The following is an 18214-nucleotide window of genomic DNA, read 5'->3' as shown; positions in this document are numbered from 1 at the left end:
CCGGACTGTTGTTTTCGCCGGGGACGGGGTGTTCGGTTTGTTTATCCAAGTTGCCCTGTTCGGACGGTTGCTCGAAGGCATGTTCGTCGTCCGCCGGCTCGTCATGCTCTATGGCTGGGTATGTATGGCTGTTGTCTCTGTCGAGGCGGGGCTTGGAGCGGCACTTACGTCGCCACTTTGATTGCTTTTCGAGTGAACGATCCCTTGTTGCATCCCTGTGTTTCTCGTCGTCGCTTCCTTTGGGTGTGCCCACCATGTATACATCATGAGATGAGGTGGCTGTCCAGTGCCTTATAGGCGTTGGTTCATGTTCATCTCCTACATCGTCGTCCATACCGTCGATGTCTTCGGAGTCGAAGTCGAGCACGTTGTTTAAATTATCGACAATGGCTACGAAGTGGGTGGTGGGTGGGCATCGAATTTGTTCGTCGTCCACATCCCAATCCTGCCGGTCATAGTCCGGCCAGGACTCTCCTGACAAAGAGAGAGACCTGAGTGAATTCAGAATGTCGCCGAAGGGTGAGTGCTGAAAGATGTCTGCGGCGGTGAACTCCATGATCGGCACCCAATCGGATTCCATTGGTAGGGGCGCGGAGGGCTCGGAGTCCGGAGAGGAGTCCGGCATCTTGGAGTCACGGGCTTCGTAGAGGACAAGGCTGGTGTTCGGCTTGATCGCCGTAGAGATTGCAGCCCCCGAGGCGGTGTCTAACCACCCATCCTCGATTGGTGTGGTCGGCTCCGAGCCAAGGGTCGGAGCGGACACAGGTGCGGCCTCCAGGGCACTGTTCGGCGGCAGAGCTAGATCATGCCCACCGGGACAGTGCGGCGCGCTCGGCTGCGGCTCAGATCCGTCGAAGATCAAGTCTCCGCGGTCGTCCGCTGTGTAGTTTAAACTTCCAAATCTGACCTGACGGCCAGGGGCGTAGCTTTCGATCTGCTCCAGATGGCCAAGCGAATTGGCCTGCAGTGCAAAGCCGCCAAATACGAAGATCTGTCCGAGGAGAAAAATCTCACCCTAGATCGCATCGTCGTTGATGGTCGGAGGAGCCATCGGGCCTAAAAGTGACGACACAGAGGAACTCTCAATGAAAGCACCAATGTCGGTGTCAAAACCGGCGGATCTCGGGTAGGGGGTCCCGAACTATGTGTCTAGGCGGATGGTAACAGGAGACAAGGGACACGATGTTTTTACCCAGGTTCGGGTCCTCACGATGGAGGTAAAACCCTACTCCTGCTTGATTAATATTGATGATATGGGTAGTACAAGAGTAGATCTACCATGAGATCAAGGAGGCTAAACCCTACAAGCTAGCCTATGGTATGATTGTTGTTCGTCCTACGAACTAAAACCCTCCGGTTTATATAGACACCGGAGAGGGCTAGGGTTACACAGAGTCGGTTACAATGGTAGGAGATCTACATATCCGTATCGCCAAGCTTGCCTTCCACACCAAGGAAAGTCCCTTCCGGACGCGGGACGAAGTCTTCAATCTTGTATCTTCATAGTCCAGGAGTTCGGCCGAAGGTATAGTCCGGCTATCCGGACACCCCCTAATCTAGGACTCCCTCATCCAGGCTAAGGTAAACCGCAACAGCAACCTTGCCACAGGATACGTGAGTTCACGAAGATGCATATCCAACTCGACCTAAAAAGATAAAAGCAGTAGTATATTTACATGAGGGGCTTCCCCTCCAAAAATGCTCTTACAACCTCAAGGGTTGCGCCCGAGCTTCTGTGTGCAGGACAAACAGCTAGGAAAACGGGATCAGTCAGACATGTCGCTCGTCGTGTCCCCTGGATCACCCTCAGACGCATCGCTGGCATCATTGCTACCATCGATGGCATCACCATCACCTTCACCAGCGCCGCCATCACCATCGTCGACCACGTCGCCCGTGTCCACCGCGACCACCACCCCATCATCATCGGAAGTGAAGGCCCTGACCAGCGCGTCCACATTGTCTTCCACCCATAGCGAAAAGTTGCCCCGGATGACCTCGGGTACAGGAGCGATGGCGGCGTCAAAATCGAAGTTGGGGTCGGCGTTCTGGAGATGGCTGAAGACGCGGGAGAACGCACGCCCGAGCAGGCCGCGGCTCCTCTCTTCAACAAGTTGGCGAGCTCTCTCGGAACGGTTCTCCAAGCACGTCACCACGTTGGTGAAGAAGCGGAGGCGGCTGGCGTAGTCGTTCGCATGGGTATGAGGAGCATTCTCATCACAGATGTGGCCCAGGGCGATGTTGGCCTTGTTCCTGAGGTCCTGGAGCATGGGGTGTGCACGCGCTCCAGCGTCCGCCGCTAAAGCACTTCCTCCCTGCTCTGCCGCACGACAGACTCGGCGTCAGCGACCCGTTGCTGAAGAGGGAGCAGCTCGGTGCGGACGGAGGCCAGTTCGGCCTGCGCTGAGACCAGGGCGGCTGCGGTGGCCTCCTCGCGTCGCTCCACCTCGGTCAACCTGGACTTGAGCGCAGCAGTCCTACCAGCGGCCTCAGCTTCCACGAGCTTCAACTTCAGGTCAAGCCTACACTCAAGACCCGCGCGAGCCTCGGCCACCCAACGATCGACCTCCTCCTGGGCCTTGGCCTCGCACGCGGCGACGGCATCCTCCGCATGGGCAACTTGACGCTCCCTCGTCTCCAATCGTTCGAGCTCAAGGCTACGCTCCACGGCTTCCAGCGTCAGCGCCTCCTCGCACTTCTGGATCTCTTCCTCTTCGGCGGGCGTCCCCCTCAATGACGTAAGGGCGGCTCTATGTGCCTCCACTTGTTGATCCAAGACGGCGCTCCAGGCTTGGAGCTCCCACGTGCGCTTCTCCATGACCTCGCGACGGCGGTCAGCTTCCCGAGCCTCTTCCAGAGCTCGGGAGCAGGCCTCACGGGAGGCTGCAAGGGAAGCCTCGGCCTTCGCATTATCGAGCTCGTGCTGCTGGTGCCCGAGGTTGATAGCCACCTTCAGCTTATGCCGCTCCTCCACCAGCCGAAGACCCTCGGCCATGAGGCGCGCTTCCACATCCACGAGCTCTTCACCAAGCCGGTTCATCACGCCCATCGCCTCCTGAAAGAGGTCGTGGCGGGCGATGATCCTTTCTTGCGCAGACTCGAGCATCCTGCTGACTCCGTCCTCCGCCGCGAGGACCGTGGATGGGGCCCGAAGCGGCCCGCCCCCTTTCAGCAGGGGGATGGGGGCTGGCGCCCGCCCAGTTGCGGGCCAGGCCTCGCGAGGAGCCCGAACGAGTGGAGGCCCGCTGCTTGAAGAGGAACCCAAGACCGAAGACACTCAGCTGCCGTCCACGACTAGGGTAGGAACCGTTGGCACGCTTGTTGTACTCCAAGCAAGGCCGCGAGGGAGAGACGGCGAAGGCGCGAGCTCAAGACGCCTTGTCGACGGGCTGGCTTCCCCAATCGACTCCACGCCATGAGCAGCGCGCGGGCTTGCAACGCTCGAGTCCAACGGGAGAAACGAGGCTAGAGGAGGTTTCTTCTCAGGAGATTCCACAGCCTTGGCGGAAGGGATCCTGAAGAGACATCGTCAGGAAGGGAAGCAGCACGCGGAGAATCACCAAGATAAGGTACTTACTCGTCAACGGCGATGTACTTTCTCTGTTTTAACGGCCCGAATGTGCCAGTGCTTGGGGACCCCCTCCTCTTGCGGAGCTCTTCGAAGTCCACACAAAGCCGACCGAAGCGCTGGACATGGCAGCCGACACGAGGCGCAGCTGGAGAAGCGCTCGAAGGGGCAGCCTTAGGAGCGCCAAGCTGAGGGGAGCTATCAGGCTCTGCCTCGCAGCGACATGCCGAGGCCTCAGGAGCCCCGACCTCGGGAGACGCGGGCTGCGTCTCCCCCTCTACCGCCGCCCCAGGGTAAGAGTCACGAGTCCCCGAGGACGATGCCTCGGGAGCCCTGGGCGGCATCAGCATCTTGGCACCTTCACGGTCGGCCCCCAGCGGTGCTCGCCCCCCTGCATCCACACTTGGGGTGAGCTCGACGCCAGCGGCAGGGAGAGGAACCATGACGATGGGGTTCTCACGGGGCCCCATGAGGCCAACTGGACGCAGCCCCCACTCATCGAAGGAGGGCATCTGCTCCGTGAATGTCGCCTTGTTCAAGCAGTGGTACAGAAGGAAACTCTTCCTTGGCATGTTGTCTGGCAACGGGACACCCGTCAGGACCTCGAGCACCATTCGCTGCGCCTCAAGGGGGAGCCTGGACTCCTGAAGTCTCATGTGGTCCTTGCTGTTGAGCAAGGCACACATCGGTCGAGAGTGGCGCTGAAGTGGAGCGATTCGGCGCCGGACGAACTCCTTCACCACCATAGGCGCAGTCACATCAAGGTCCTTGAGCCTCTTCAGCCTAAGCCAGACAGGGGCAAGGCACGAATCGGCGAGCCTTTGATGGCGCCAACCGGAGTTGGGAATAGCGGGCGCTGACGAAGAAGAGAGTGGGGGGCTAAGCACTCCGACATCAACAAATACCCACCGTGCCCAAAACCCGCTCGTGGATGGTGGGAGCTCGAAGTCAATCCCCGCGCCGGCTGTCGCTGCCACGGCCTGAAAGCTCTGGCATCCTGAGCTCTGTCGGTGATCAATCAGGTACAGCGAGAAGAAGTGGCGGAGAAGGGACACTGAAGGGGCAATGCCTACCATGGCCTCGCAAACAAAGGCGAAGACGGCGAGAAGGGTCACGGATTGGGGATCAAGGTGCAGCATGTGGATCTGATAATGCGCAAGCACAGAGTTGAAGAAGGCGGAGAAAGGAGGAACCAAGCCAGCCCAAAGGGCGTCGATGAAGAATGGGACCTCGGTGGCTGTCCGGTCGACGCGAGCATGAGATGCAGGCCAGGCCACCGTCCTTCCCCACTCATTGAAGCTTGAGGAGAGCATGGGACGCACCTTGTCCATGGCTTCCTGGTTGAGCACTAGCGACCTGCCAATGGCAGGCTCAGTGGCCGGGCGCAGCTCAGCGGAGGACAGGGGACTCTTCCCTTTCTTCGACCGGTCCGGTGCCATGGCGATGGGAGGATTAAGCTCAGATCGGATTGGGGGAGAGGCTGAACTACGAGGAAGCGGAAGAATTGGAGAGTACGCGGCAATAATGGGAGGGAAACCGTGTAGACTATGGTGGCCACCTAGCCAAGTGGGTATCAAGGTAGCGTGGGGAAGCGGAGACGCCCACGTCCAATCAACTGCCACGCAGTGACCAAGGATGCAGGCTATTGGGGCCCGCGGTGCTTCGCACTTGCCCTTTGGCTTCGCCCCGAAGCCAAGACCGAGCGCGCCTTGGGCCCGGGGGCTAGTGTCTGCGTTCTGGAAATGGGTGTCCCCAGACTTGCCTGCCTGCGGCCCACAGCGTGGCGCTGCAAGCGGGCCTGTATGACCCATCTTCACCAACAAGCGTTCAAGACCCTCGCGAGGGGCCAAGCCTCGTGAGGCGGACGACACAAGACCTCCTGAGGAGCGTCCTCACCAGGCTGGCTCACGAGGGGCGGAGAGACCAAGGCAAGACAAACCTCGTGAGGTTCCAGTGACGTGTGTAATACCCCGTGTGTAACCTGCCATATTTGTATTCCAACTCTTGCCATTTTCGGCACTAAGTTATGATATTTCCTCGTTATCGGGTTTTTGTCTTCGTGTTGCTATTGTCTTTGTCATGCATATCATATCATGTCATCATGTGCATCGCATTTGCATACGTGTTCGTCTCATGCATCCGAGCATTTTCCCCGTTGTCCGTTCTGCATTCCGGCGCTCCTATGTCCTCCGGTGTCCTTTTCTACCTTTTTCGTGTGCGGGTGTTAAACGTTCTCAGATTGGACCAAGACTTGCCAAGCGGCCTTGGTTTACTACCGGTAGACCGCCTGTCAAGTTTCGTGCCATTTGGACTTCGTTTGATACTCCAACGGTTAACCGAGGAACCGAAAAGGCCTCGTGTGTGTTGCAGCCCAACACCCCTCCAAAGTGGCCCAAAACCCACCTAACCCCCGCCATCATCTCGATCATTTGATCACGATCGCGTGGCCGCAAACCGTGCTCAATTTGGAGCCTCCTAGCTCCCTCTACCTATAAAAAGGCATCTCCTCCCCGAAATTCCAGACCCCTACCCTAGCCCCGCTCCCTCTCCGCCGCCGGACGAAAATCGCCGGGCCGGACACGTCCGACCCGCGCCGCCGCCACCACGTGGCACGCCGCCATTCGCCGCCGCGCCGCCCCACTTTGCCGGCCCGCCCGGGCCCAGGGAAGGCCCTCCCGGCCCGGCACCACCGCCCGGCTCCCCGCCGCCCGCTCCGCCGCAGAGTCGCCACCCGCCTCCCGCCGGCGAGCTCCGCCGGACCCGCCGACCCGACGGCGACCGCCACCGCCCGCCTCTGCCTTGCCACCTCGCGCCGCCCCGGCGACGACTCCGGCCGGATCCCGCTCCCCCGGCTTCCTCGTCAACTCCGGCCGCCGCATCTCCATCTTCGGCGAGCATCGATGTTGAACCTCGTTTTCCGTGCCGATCCCAATCCAGATCTGGATCCGGAATCCTAACCGGTTGACTTTTTCTCCTAAGTCCCAGTAAATTTTTGCATTCTTCATCGCATCATAACTTCATGCCCGTGGCTCTGTTTTGGGCGTGTAGCATATCAAATTGTTCGTCTCGACGAGTACTTCATTTCATTCCATTGAACCATGTTCATTTGAGTTCATCTTGATGCCCTAAATGTTGTTGCAAGAGTGCTAGTTTATATTAGTTTCAGATTCTTATCAGAGTTTGGACATTTGTCATTTTTGCCATGTTTAATGTGTGCCTCCTATGAACTTGAGCCCTACATGTGTTTTGAAGTATGCCATGCCATCTTTACAGGGGTGTATGCCATGTATTTTTGTGATCTCTGTGGTGACTAGCACAAGCATGCAAAGTAGCTCTCGTAATGTTGCTGATTTCAGGGACTTAGAAATCTTCTAAGTCATTGTCCTGATAATATTTTTATGCCATGTATTCTTGTTGCTACAGAGTGATCCATGCCTCTTTTGAGCATGTTCAGTAAGGATCATTTTGAGATAATGTTATGCTATATCCATCCATGTCTTTGTTTGCAATTATGGAGCACCCTAGCTTGACTCAATCAAGCACTACTTTTGCTATAAAATGTTCCTGGCAGATTGTTTACATGTTAAGCAATCTTGCCGAGGTTGTTGTAGTTGATCCGTGCATGCTATGAGAGTGTTCTTGCCATGTTTAGCTTCTATGCCATGTCTACTTGCTGGGTGTATGCTTAGTTTGTCATGAAATGCCTTGTGGTGAGTGCGTTGAGCTCATAAACATGCCTACGTGAATCTGTTTTGCCATGTTCCAGTTTTCTACTAAGTCTGAATCTGTTAACGAAAGTTGCTATGTTCACATGGTTGCCATTGTATTTTCTGATCCCTTTTGGCTAATGGTCAGTAAGGGACTTTTGTTGTATGCTTTGAGTAGCTTCATGCCATGCCTTGATTTGCCATGATATGTTCCTGTAGCATGTTGTTATCTTGCTCTAAACATTGCTTCCTGATGTTAAAATCCTACCATGTTGGTATTTTCACTAAGTCTGTAACCTGTTATCTTTTGCACTTTTGCCATGCTTGTTTGAACCTGCTATTGAGTGAATTAGCCGTAGCTCAGTGTTCATCTTTTGTCAAGCATCTTGAGTGGATCACTGCCATGTGTTTTGTTGTTATGTTAGAGTGCAATAGCTTGTTGTTCTTGATGCATTTAGATGGCCTCGTGCTGTTAATCACAGCTCTACGCCATTATTGTTTTGCTTGCCATTTGCAAACCGTGCATCCGATTCCGGTGATCTTTATATCGATTTCGACCGAAATCAACTCATCTTTCCAGTGGCATTCTTGGTTTTCCAATTTGAGGCCAGATTCAATCTTTCCTTTCCAAATCATGCATATGCATCGCATATCACGTCCCGCATATCATGCCATGTTTTGCATCATGTTGTTTGTGAATTGCACGTGGTTGATTGTGGCTTCCTTTGTTTGTGTTTTTGCTTGGGTAGAGCCGGGAGACGAGTACGTGATAGAGGAACCCGTTTAGTACGCTTATGAGGATCAAGCTAACGTCAACTCGGAGAACTTTGCAGGCAAGATGACCATACCCTTGAAATCACTTCTATCTTTGCTTGCTAGATGCTCGCTCTTTTTCTATGCCTATGCTACGATACCTACCACTTGCTTATCATGCCTCCCATATTGCCATTTCAAACCTCTAACCCACCTTGTCCTAGCAAACCGTTGTTTGGCTATGTTACCGCTTTGCTCAGCCCCTCTTATAGCGTTGCTAGTTGCAGGTGAAGATTGGAGTTTGTTCCTTGTTGGAACATGTTTATTGTTGGGATATCATTATTATATCTTGTCTACTTTAATGCATCTATATAGTTGGTAAAGGGTGGAAGGCTCGGCCTTATGCCTGGTGTTTTGTTCCACTCTTGCCGCCCTAGTTTCCGTCATACCGGTGTTATGTTCCTTGATTTTGCGTTCCTTACACGGTTGGGTTATAATGGGAACCCCTTGACAGTTCGCCTTGAATAAAATTCCTCCAGCAAGGCCCAACCTTGGTTTTACCATTTGCCACCTAGCCTCTTTTTCCCTTGGGTTCCGTGGACTCAAGGGTCATCTTTATTTTAAACCCCCCCGGGCCAGTGCTCCTCTGAGTGTTGGTCCGAAATGGGCAGCCTGCGGGGCCACCTCAGGGCAACTCGAGGGTTGGTTTTACTCATAGCTTGACCTATCCGGTGTGCCCTGAGAACGAGATACGTGCGACTCCTATCGGGATTTGTCGGCACATCGGACGGCTTTGCTGGTTTAGTTTTACCTTTGTCGAGATGTCTTGTAACCGGGATTCCGAGTCTGATCGGGTTATCTTGGGAGAAGGAATATCCTTCATTGACCGTGAGAGCTTGTGATGGGCTAAGTTGGGACACCCTTGCAAGGATTTGAACTTTCTAAAGCCGTGCCCGCAGTTATGGGCAGATGGGAATTTGTTAATGTCCGGTTGTAGAAAACCTGAAACTTAACTTAATTAAAATGAATCAACCGAGTGTGTGGCTGTGATGGTCTCTTTTCGGCGGAGTCCGGGAAGAGAACATGGTCTCATGTTATGTTTGAACGTAGGTTGTTCTAGGATCACCTCTTGATCATAGTTTGTCGATCGTGCCTTTGCCTTCTCTTCTCGCTCTCATTTGCATATGTTAGCCGCCATATATGCTAGTGCTTGCTGCAGCTCCACCTCATACCTTCTACCTACCTATAAGCTTAAATAGTCTTGATCGCGAGGGTGTGAGATTGCTGAGTCCCCGTGACTCACAGATTCCTTCCAAAACCAGATGCAGGGACCGATGATGCCGCTCCAGGAGATTCGACTGAGCTCAAGTGGGAGTTCGATGAGGACTCGGAACAATACTACATTTCCTTTCCAGACGATCAGTAGTGGTGCCCAGTTGGGGCGATCAGGGACATTGTTGCATTTGGGGTTGTCTTTATTTTGGTTCCGTAGTCGGACCTTGATTGTATCTGGATGAATGTAATGATATATTTATGCATTGTGTGACGTGGCGATTGTAAGCCAACTATGTATCTCTTTCCTTTATTCAGTACATGGGTTGTGTGAAGATTACCCCACTTGCGACATTGCTTACAATGAGGTTATGCCTCTAAGTCGTGCTTCGACACGTGGGAGATATAGCCGCATCGTGGGCGTTACAACGTGAGCCATGATGACCAAGGTCAGGCGGGCGTCAGCGCACACAGTGTCCTTATTTCCTCTTTGGTGCTAAGGAGGCAAGCGTTGACGAAGAGTACCGAGGTGGCAAGCAAAGGGTTCCATATCGGTGCAACGAGACCAAGACCAGCAGGACGGTAGGACGGAGGTCACCGTGGAGTCCAAGACGGCGTCACCACCAGAGCCTTTGGCAGACGAAGGCCACTTTTGTCAGGATAAGCTGTACTAGCTGTCCCCTTTCAAATTGGCCGTTGTTGGCTCCCTTCCCGCTCAATATTTGGGGAGAGGACCAGGGCCTCTATAAATAGGACTAGCCACCACCATAGCTAGGCGATGGGATCTGAACAACCACAAGTTCACCAAGCATAAGAACACCTCTCCTCAGGAGGTTGTTCTTCCCTTTGTACTGTTCATCCTTAGCCCAAGAGGCAATCCCCCACCACCACACTAGAGTAGGGTATTACAGCACAATGGTGGCCTGAAGCAGTATAAATCTTGTGTCCTTTGTGTTGTGAGTTCGTCGAGTTAGCCCTTGAGATCTTAGCGAAGCTAGGTCGCGGATCGGTAGGGGGAGATCTTCGCGCGCACCCCAGTGTTCGAACCTTGAGGGTTTTGCTGGAACCCGAGATCCGACAGTTTCCTAACCATGGACATGTGTTGTCATTTGATAACGGTATCACATCATTAGGAGAATGACGTGATGGACAAGACCCATCCGTTAGCTTAGCATAATGATCGTTCAGTTTATTGATATTGCTTTCTTCATGTCAAATACATATTCCTCCGACTATGAGATTATCAACTCCCTGATGCCGGCGGAATACATTATGTGCTATCAAACATCACAACGTAACTGGGTGATCATAAAGATGCTCTACAAGTATCTCCAAAGGTGTTTGTTGAGTTGGCATAGATCGAGATTAGGATTTGTCACCCGAGTATCGGAGAGGTATCTCTGGGCCCTCTTGGTAATACACATCACAATATTGCAAGCAAATGACTACGGAGTTAGTTACGAGATGATGTATTATGAAACGAGTAAAGATACTTGCCGGTAACGAGATTGAACTAGGTATGAAGATACCGACGATCGAATCTCGGGCAAGTAACATACCGATGGAGAAAGGGAATTACGTATGTTCTCACAACGGTTCAACCGATAAAGATCTTCGTAGAATATGTAGGAGCCAATATGGGCATCCAGGTTTCGCTATTGGTTATTGACTGGAGAGGTGTCTCGGTCATGTCTACATAGTTTTTGAACCCGTAGGATCCACACGCTTAATGTTCGTTGATGATATAGTGTTATATGAGTTTTATGGTTTGGTGACCGAATGTTGTTCGGAGTCCCGGATGAGATCACGGACATGACGAGGATTCTTGAAATGGTCGAGAGGTAAAGATTGATATATAGTACGATGGTATTTGGACACCGGAAGTGTTTCAGGACGTACTGGGAAGAAATCGGGTCACAGGAAGGGGTTCCGGGCGCCCCCCCCCCCCCCCCCCCCCCCCCCCCCCCCCCTCCCAGGAAGATATGGGCCTTATGGGCTAAAGGAGGGGACAAACCAGCCCACAAGGGGGCTAGTGCGCCCCTCCCATGGCTGGCCATCCCTAAGGGGAAGGAAAGGGGAGGGGTGGCCCTTCCTGCCTTTCCCTCCTCAGGAGAGAAAGGAAAGGGGGGCCGCCACCTCCTCCTTCCTTCCTCCCACGCTCCAAATAAGGAAAGGGGGGCACGGCTTGGGAGAGACCCCAAGTAGGATTCCCCCTACTTGGGCGCCCCCCTTGGCTGCTCCTCTCTCCCTCCCACCTATATATATGTGGGAGGGGGTGCCTAGCACAGAACAGACAGTTGCCTAGCCATGTGCGGCGCCCCCCTCCACCGTTTACAACCCCAGTCATATTTTTGTAGTGCTTGATGATCCACAAGTGTAGGGGATTAATTGTAGCTCTTTTCAATAAGTAAGAGTGTCGAACCCAACGAGGAGCAGAAGGAAATGACAAGTAGTTTCCGGTAAGGTATTGTCTGCAAGTGCTGAAATTGTAAGCATTTGATAGCAAGATCATTTTAACGAGCAAGTAACGATAATAGTAACAAAAGTGCAGCAAGGTAGGCCAATCATTTTGAGGAAAAGGACAGGCCAAAACGGTCTCTCATGATAATTAAAGCATTCTTAAGGATACACGGGAATTTCATCTAGTCAAATTCGTCATGTTGGTTTGATTTGTGTTCGCTACTTTGATAATTTGATAGGTGGGTGGACCAGTGCTTAGGTGTTGTTCTTACTTGAACAAACCTCCTACTTATGATTAACCCTCCCGCAAGCATCCGCAACTATGAAAAAATTACTATGAATAAATTATAACCATAGCATTAAACTTTTGGATCCAATCGGTCCCTTACGAAATAGCGCATAAGTTGGGGTTTAAGCTTCTGTCACTCTCGCAACCCACCATCTAATTGCTACTCCACAATGCATTCCGTTAGGCCCAAATATGGTGAAATCTCATGTAGTCGACGTTCACATGATACCACTAAGGGAATAACAACATACATACTATCAAAATATCAAACACATATCAAGTTCACATGATTACTTGCAACATGATTTCTCCCATGACATTAAGAACAAAAGTAACTACTCACAAATGATAAACATGTTCATGATCAAAGGAGTATTAAATATCATAATGGATCTGAACATATAATCTTCCACCAAATAAACCATATAGTAATCAACTACAAGATGTAATCAACACTACTAGTCACCCACAAGTACCAATCTATAGTTCTGGTAACAAGATTGAACACAAGAGATGAACTAGGGTTTGAGAGGAGATGGTGATGTTGAAGATGTTGATGGAGCTTACCCTCCCCAAGATGGGAGAGTTGTTGGTGATGATGATGGCGATGATTTCCCCCTCTGGGAGGGAAGTTCCCCGGCGGAATCGCTCCGCTGGAGGGCAAAAGTGCTCCTGCCCAAGTTCCGCCTTGAGGCGGCGGCGCTTCGTCCCTAAAGTCCTCCTCTTATTTTTCTAGGCCAAAATGACTTATATACCAGCAGATGGGCACCAGAGGTGGGCCGAGGATGCCACAACCCACCAGGGCGCGCCTGGGGGGCCTGGCACGCCCAGGTGTGTTGTGCCCACCTGGTGGCCCCCCTCTGGTGTTTATTGGCTCTGATATTTCTTATATATTCCATAAAAAATCCCCGTGAAGTTTCAGCTCATTTGGAGTTGTGCAGAATAGGTGGCCTGACGTAGCTTTTCCAGGTCCAGATTTCCAGTTGCCCGAATTCTCCCTCTTGGTGTGTTCCTTGCAAATTATGAGAGAAAAGGCATTAGAATTACTCCAAAAAGCATTATTATTGATAAAAATATTATAAATAATAGTAAGAAAACATGATGCAACATGGTCGTATCAGTGCTTAGGCGAAGCCCTATGGAGATCACTTCACCATCACCGTCACCACGCCATCGTGCTGTCGGAACTCATCCACTACCTCTCCGTCTTGCTGGATCAAGAAGGAGGAGGACGTCGCCAAGCTGAACATGTGCAGAACGCGGAGGTGTCGTGCGTTCGGTACTTGATCAGTTGGAGCGCGAAGAAGTTCGACTACATCAACCGCGTTGTTAAACGCTTCCACTTACGGTCTACGAGGGTACATAGACATACTGTCCCCCTCATTGCTATGCATCTCTATGGATAGATCATTGCGTGTGCGTAGATTTTTTTTTTGATTTCCATGCTACGTTTCCCAACAATATCACCCGAGTCAATCATCATTTTGACTCCCTTCATGCGGAAAACCTCCATTGTCTCAACTCCGCTAATGTCGCACTCTTGCCCAAGAAGGAGGGTGCGGACGGGTTCTCGGACTATAGGCCCATTAATCCCATTCATGCCATTGCAAATGTGCTCTCCCGTCAGCTTGGCCCATACATGGATGCCCTTATTTCCAATGCCCAAAGCGCCTTTTATCAAGAGGAGAAGTATTCATGACAACTTCATGTACGTCCGGAACCTTGCCCGTCGGTTGCACAAAAGGAAGACCCGCTCCCCCCTTTTTCGAACTTGATATTCACAAGGCATTTGATTTGATTAAATGGGAATACATCATCAACCTCCTTCAAAAGTGGGTGTTCCCAAGCAAATTTAGGGATTGAATCACCACTCTCCTTGGCTCACAATCTCCAAGGATCCTTCTAAATGCCCCCCCCCTCGCGTCAAGCATGGCCGCGGTCTTTGACAAGGGGAGATGCGGTGCGAACTTCACTTTTATGCGGATGATGCGGCAATCTTTATGGCTCCTATCAAGGGCGACATTGTTAACCTCTCAGGCATCTTGAGAGGCTTCGGGGAGGTCACGGGCCTTTGTACTAACTTCCATAAGAGCTCGGTGGTTCCTGTTCGATGCAACCACATCAACCTCGAGCACATTTTGCAAAGCTTACTGACATCTAGAGCATCCTTCCCAATGTGTTATTTGAGGCTGCCTCTCTCCATTTGCCGCCTCAAAAAAGTGGATCTTCAATACCTTGTGGATAAGGTTGCCGAAAAGCTAGTCACTTGGGAGGGCTAAAACATAACCTCCATTGGTCGCATGGCTCTTGTTAAGTTTTTGATCACCTCACAAGCTATTTACTTCGTCACATCGCTAGTTGTGCGGCGGGGTATTGTTGATGATGTCAAAAATCCTGAATGGTCTTTCATTTGGTCCACTTCGGACAAGACGACCGACGCAAAATGCAAGGTCAATTGGGGGGAGGGGTGATACGTCTCCATCGTATCTACTTTTCCAAACTCTTTTGCCCATGTTTTGGACTCTAATTTGCATGATTTGAATGGAACTAACCCGGACTGACGATATTTTTAGCAGAATTGCCATGGTGTTATTTTTGTGCAGAAATAAAAGTTCTCAGAATGACCTGAAACTTCATGGAGAATATTTTTGGAATAAATAAAAAATATTGGCAAAAGAATCAACAGAAGGGGACCCACTGTGGCACCCCGGCTTAGAGAAACCGGAACGCCCCGTATTCCAGCCCAGAGATCGAGGCAAAGCCTTCTAGAATACGGCACTGCTTAGCATAGAACAAATCAGCTCTTTATTACAATCTATGTGGGTACAAGGGGATTACATCGGCACGGCGACACTACGCCTGCCACGGTTGCTCCATGCAAGCAGCAGAACAACACGACACAGCAGAACAACGACGACAGTGATGAACTCCACTCCACAGGGACTCTGGCTGGAACGCTTATCCTAGCCCGCAAACAAGGAATCCACGGCAAACAAGCAATCAAATCTGGCATGACCTGCAAACTGGCATGACACGCCAGGTCAGTAATTTGAATGTACCTACAAGCTCACAGCAACCAAAGCAATCAAGACAAACAATGGCATGGCAATTACAGATTATTAAGCAATGATGAACACGATACTATCAGAACAACATGGCATGTACAACATGATACAGCTAGAACAATACGAGCATAGCATAAACATATGAACATGATGAGACTAGCATGCAACATGATGAAACTATCATGCACCAACTTACTCTGCTCGGGTTACCTCGTAACCATCACATGCATCACTTACCACCACGGACATCAGACGATCATCTCAGGATCCAATCAAGCTTGGTATTAACAATACCGTAGTAATCATTTATGACCACAAGGAGCTTGACTTTTACCCTTGACTCTCGCATAACATCCCAAATATCCAACAAGTTGGTACTCACGATACCATAGTGATCCTCTCACAATCACATAAATATCAAACAACTTCTTTCATCGTCGAACCAGGGTTGTTATTAAGCACATCATTATTATTACTGTTGACCCATAGTGTGACCGACATGAACTGGGCCCATATCCGCGGGCGCGGCTATCGATAGATTTAACACACACACTCTCTACAGAGATTAGCACACTGTGCCCACACCACGGAACCCATGGCCTCGCACTCCCATTCGGGTGGACCAACGGCGTTCCGACAAAACCGTCCTACTGCCATGACACTCTCCCGACCACTCCGACCAACTCCCCTTTGGGCTAAGTCCTGGGTGGCCTCGTGCCTACCAAAGGCACCAATGGCCACCGTCGTGGCAAAACGGTCCCAAACGGGGACAATGATCCTTACAAAAAAAACAGGCACACAAGACTTATGCCGTCCTACCTGGCCAAGGTAGCACCCGTGCATAACCTTCCCTCGTGGGAGGCACCAGCGAGAGGCATGACAATAGACCCAGTTAGGACCCCCCCCCCCATAAGGTAAGTGTGGTTGCACTGGTCAGCTCGATATGGTGGCACCATGACTCAGCCAACAGTTGTTCAAGTTCAATTTAATCCGGTTAAACTTGAATGCAATATGCTGAGTCATGATTAAAAAAAATAACATGATGCAACTACAATGCATGAACATGATATTAACATAAGCATGGGGGTGCATCCCAATCAACGAGCATAACAACATTTAGCCATTTATCCAGATGAGCATGTCATACTGACGAGCATGGATATCACAACTAGAACACTACCCATAGCATAACATGACCACTAGCATCAACAATAAATACCATGCAATAACATAACGATAAAACTACCGCAGAGAGAATCGGCGGAAAGGGTACTCTCTCGGAGGGGGCTAATTAGGGGCAAGGGTAAAATGGTCATTTCTAGTATGTCAAACCATAGTGAAAATGGTACGAAAAGTTCGGGCTCGACGAGATGAAGAAGTGGGCGTTGGATTCACCTCATTCGGAGTTACGAGCAAAAAGATACGATCGTTTAAAGCCCAGGGACTAATCTGCAAAAATAACTTCTACAAACAGGTCCCTGGTAGTTTAAATGGAACGCACCTTTCTCAAAAATACGCTTTCCAGAGCGGAAAGCGCATTCTAGCCCAAAGAAGAAGCGAAGTACGCTTTCGATAAGGGAAAACGTACTCAACAGGAGTACGTCTCCACTTATCCACGTCAGCGAGGGGGCGGAGTCAACGGCTAAGGGGCTGACGCGCAGGGCCCGTGGCCAGCTGGCAGGGAGGGGACGTCAGCTTTGTCTCCATCGCACACGCCCGCGCTCGGTCGAGGTAGGGACGAGCTCTGGCGACGCTCGCCGGCGCTACATGCCATCTCCCGCGGCGCCCCGCCTACGGATGGATTAATTCAGGAGGAGGAGCCGCATCCGAAGGGGTAGGTCACGGCCACCGGGGATGGGTGGGGCGGCAGCAGCTTCGACGCTGGTGGACAGTGGCATCGGGTGGAGTTGGGGTCGAAGCCATGGTTGCTTCCGGAGACGAGGCAAAGGGGTGGGGAGGAGCTTTGGGGTCCGGGTGGTCCTTTGGTGAGGTCAGGAAGGAGGGGGAGGGCTCGGATGACTCGGATTTAAGCCGAGCGTCTCAGCGGACATGGAGGGCAATGGGAACTCCTCGAGCTTAGGCTAGTGGCTAGGCGGGGCCAAAGGAGTGTGGGAAGGCTGGTGGTGTGCTCAGATGAGACTAGGGTGGGCTTATACAGCCGTGGCAAGGCGGTTCGAGCTCGGGTGCCACCACGGACGCGTGTGCGCGCTCGGGAGCTCAAAGGAAGACGACGGAGGGGAGCAGGGAGCAGGCTCATGGGCAGGAGACGACGAGGGGCACGGGGGAGAAGCAAACAGAGGAGGAATACGGCAAATCTACAGCGCGTCCGTGGGCGCACTCTGTTCACGATGGAGACGGCTCACCTAGGAAGAGGGCGGAGGGGGCAATGGCTCCAGAGGGACGGCGGCATCACGGGGAAGGCGCTAGACATGGTCGGGCGATGAGTGGACAAGAGCACGGAGGGGGAGAAGAAGACAGAGGTGCTAGAGTGTGCGGGATGACATGCCAAAACGGTGGTCACCGCGTGCACACGACGCTTACCCGTGCTCCGATCGGCCAAACCTTGTCTGGGAGACAAGGTGTGCAGAGGGTGATGCCAAGGAAGAGAGAAACAAGCATAGTGCTCACTGAGGTAACCCTAGGTAGCAAAGATACAAAGGAACAACAAGGTGTTTGGAGCTTGTTGTGCCTCACACATGTGGGGATTAAGGCTGTTCTTTGACTGAGTTTGATCACTTACTAGGGTGACTAAGATAGCAGGGTTTCAGCCCAAGGGAAGGGGGTTAGCTAGTAGTTGCTGTAGAAAGCACCCTACTGACCAGATTTAGAAATTATGAAGAAGCACTCACTAGGAGTGTCAACTTGAGCTCAAATTGGGCAAGGCAGAGTTATTTGATCATATGAAGATGGTGTTGGGTTTCATAGTAATTTCAAAAAAAATCCTACGCACACGCAAGATCATGTGATGCATAGCAACGAGAGGGGAGAGTGTTGTCTACGTACCCAACGCAGACCGACTGCGGAAGCGCTGACACGACGTAGAGGAAGTAGTCGTACGTCTTCAGGATCCAACCGATCAAGTACCGAAACTACGGCACCT

The sequence above is a fragment of the Triticum urartu genome, chromosome 1 (assembly GCF_003073215.2).
Source record: "Triticum urartu cultivar G1812 chromosome 1, Tu2.1, whole genome shotgun sequence".
Lineage (NCBI taxonomy): Eukaryota > Viridiplantae > Streptophyta > Magnoliopsida > Poales > Poaceae > Triticum > Triticum urartu.
This window is presented reverse-complemented; position numbering follows the sequence as displayed.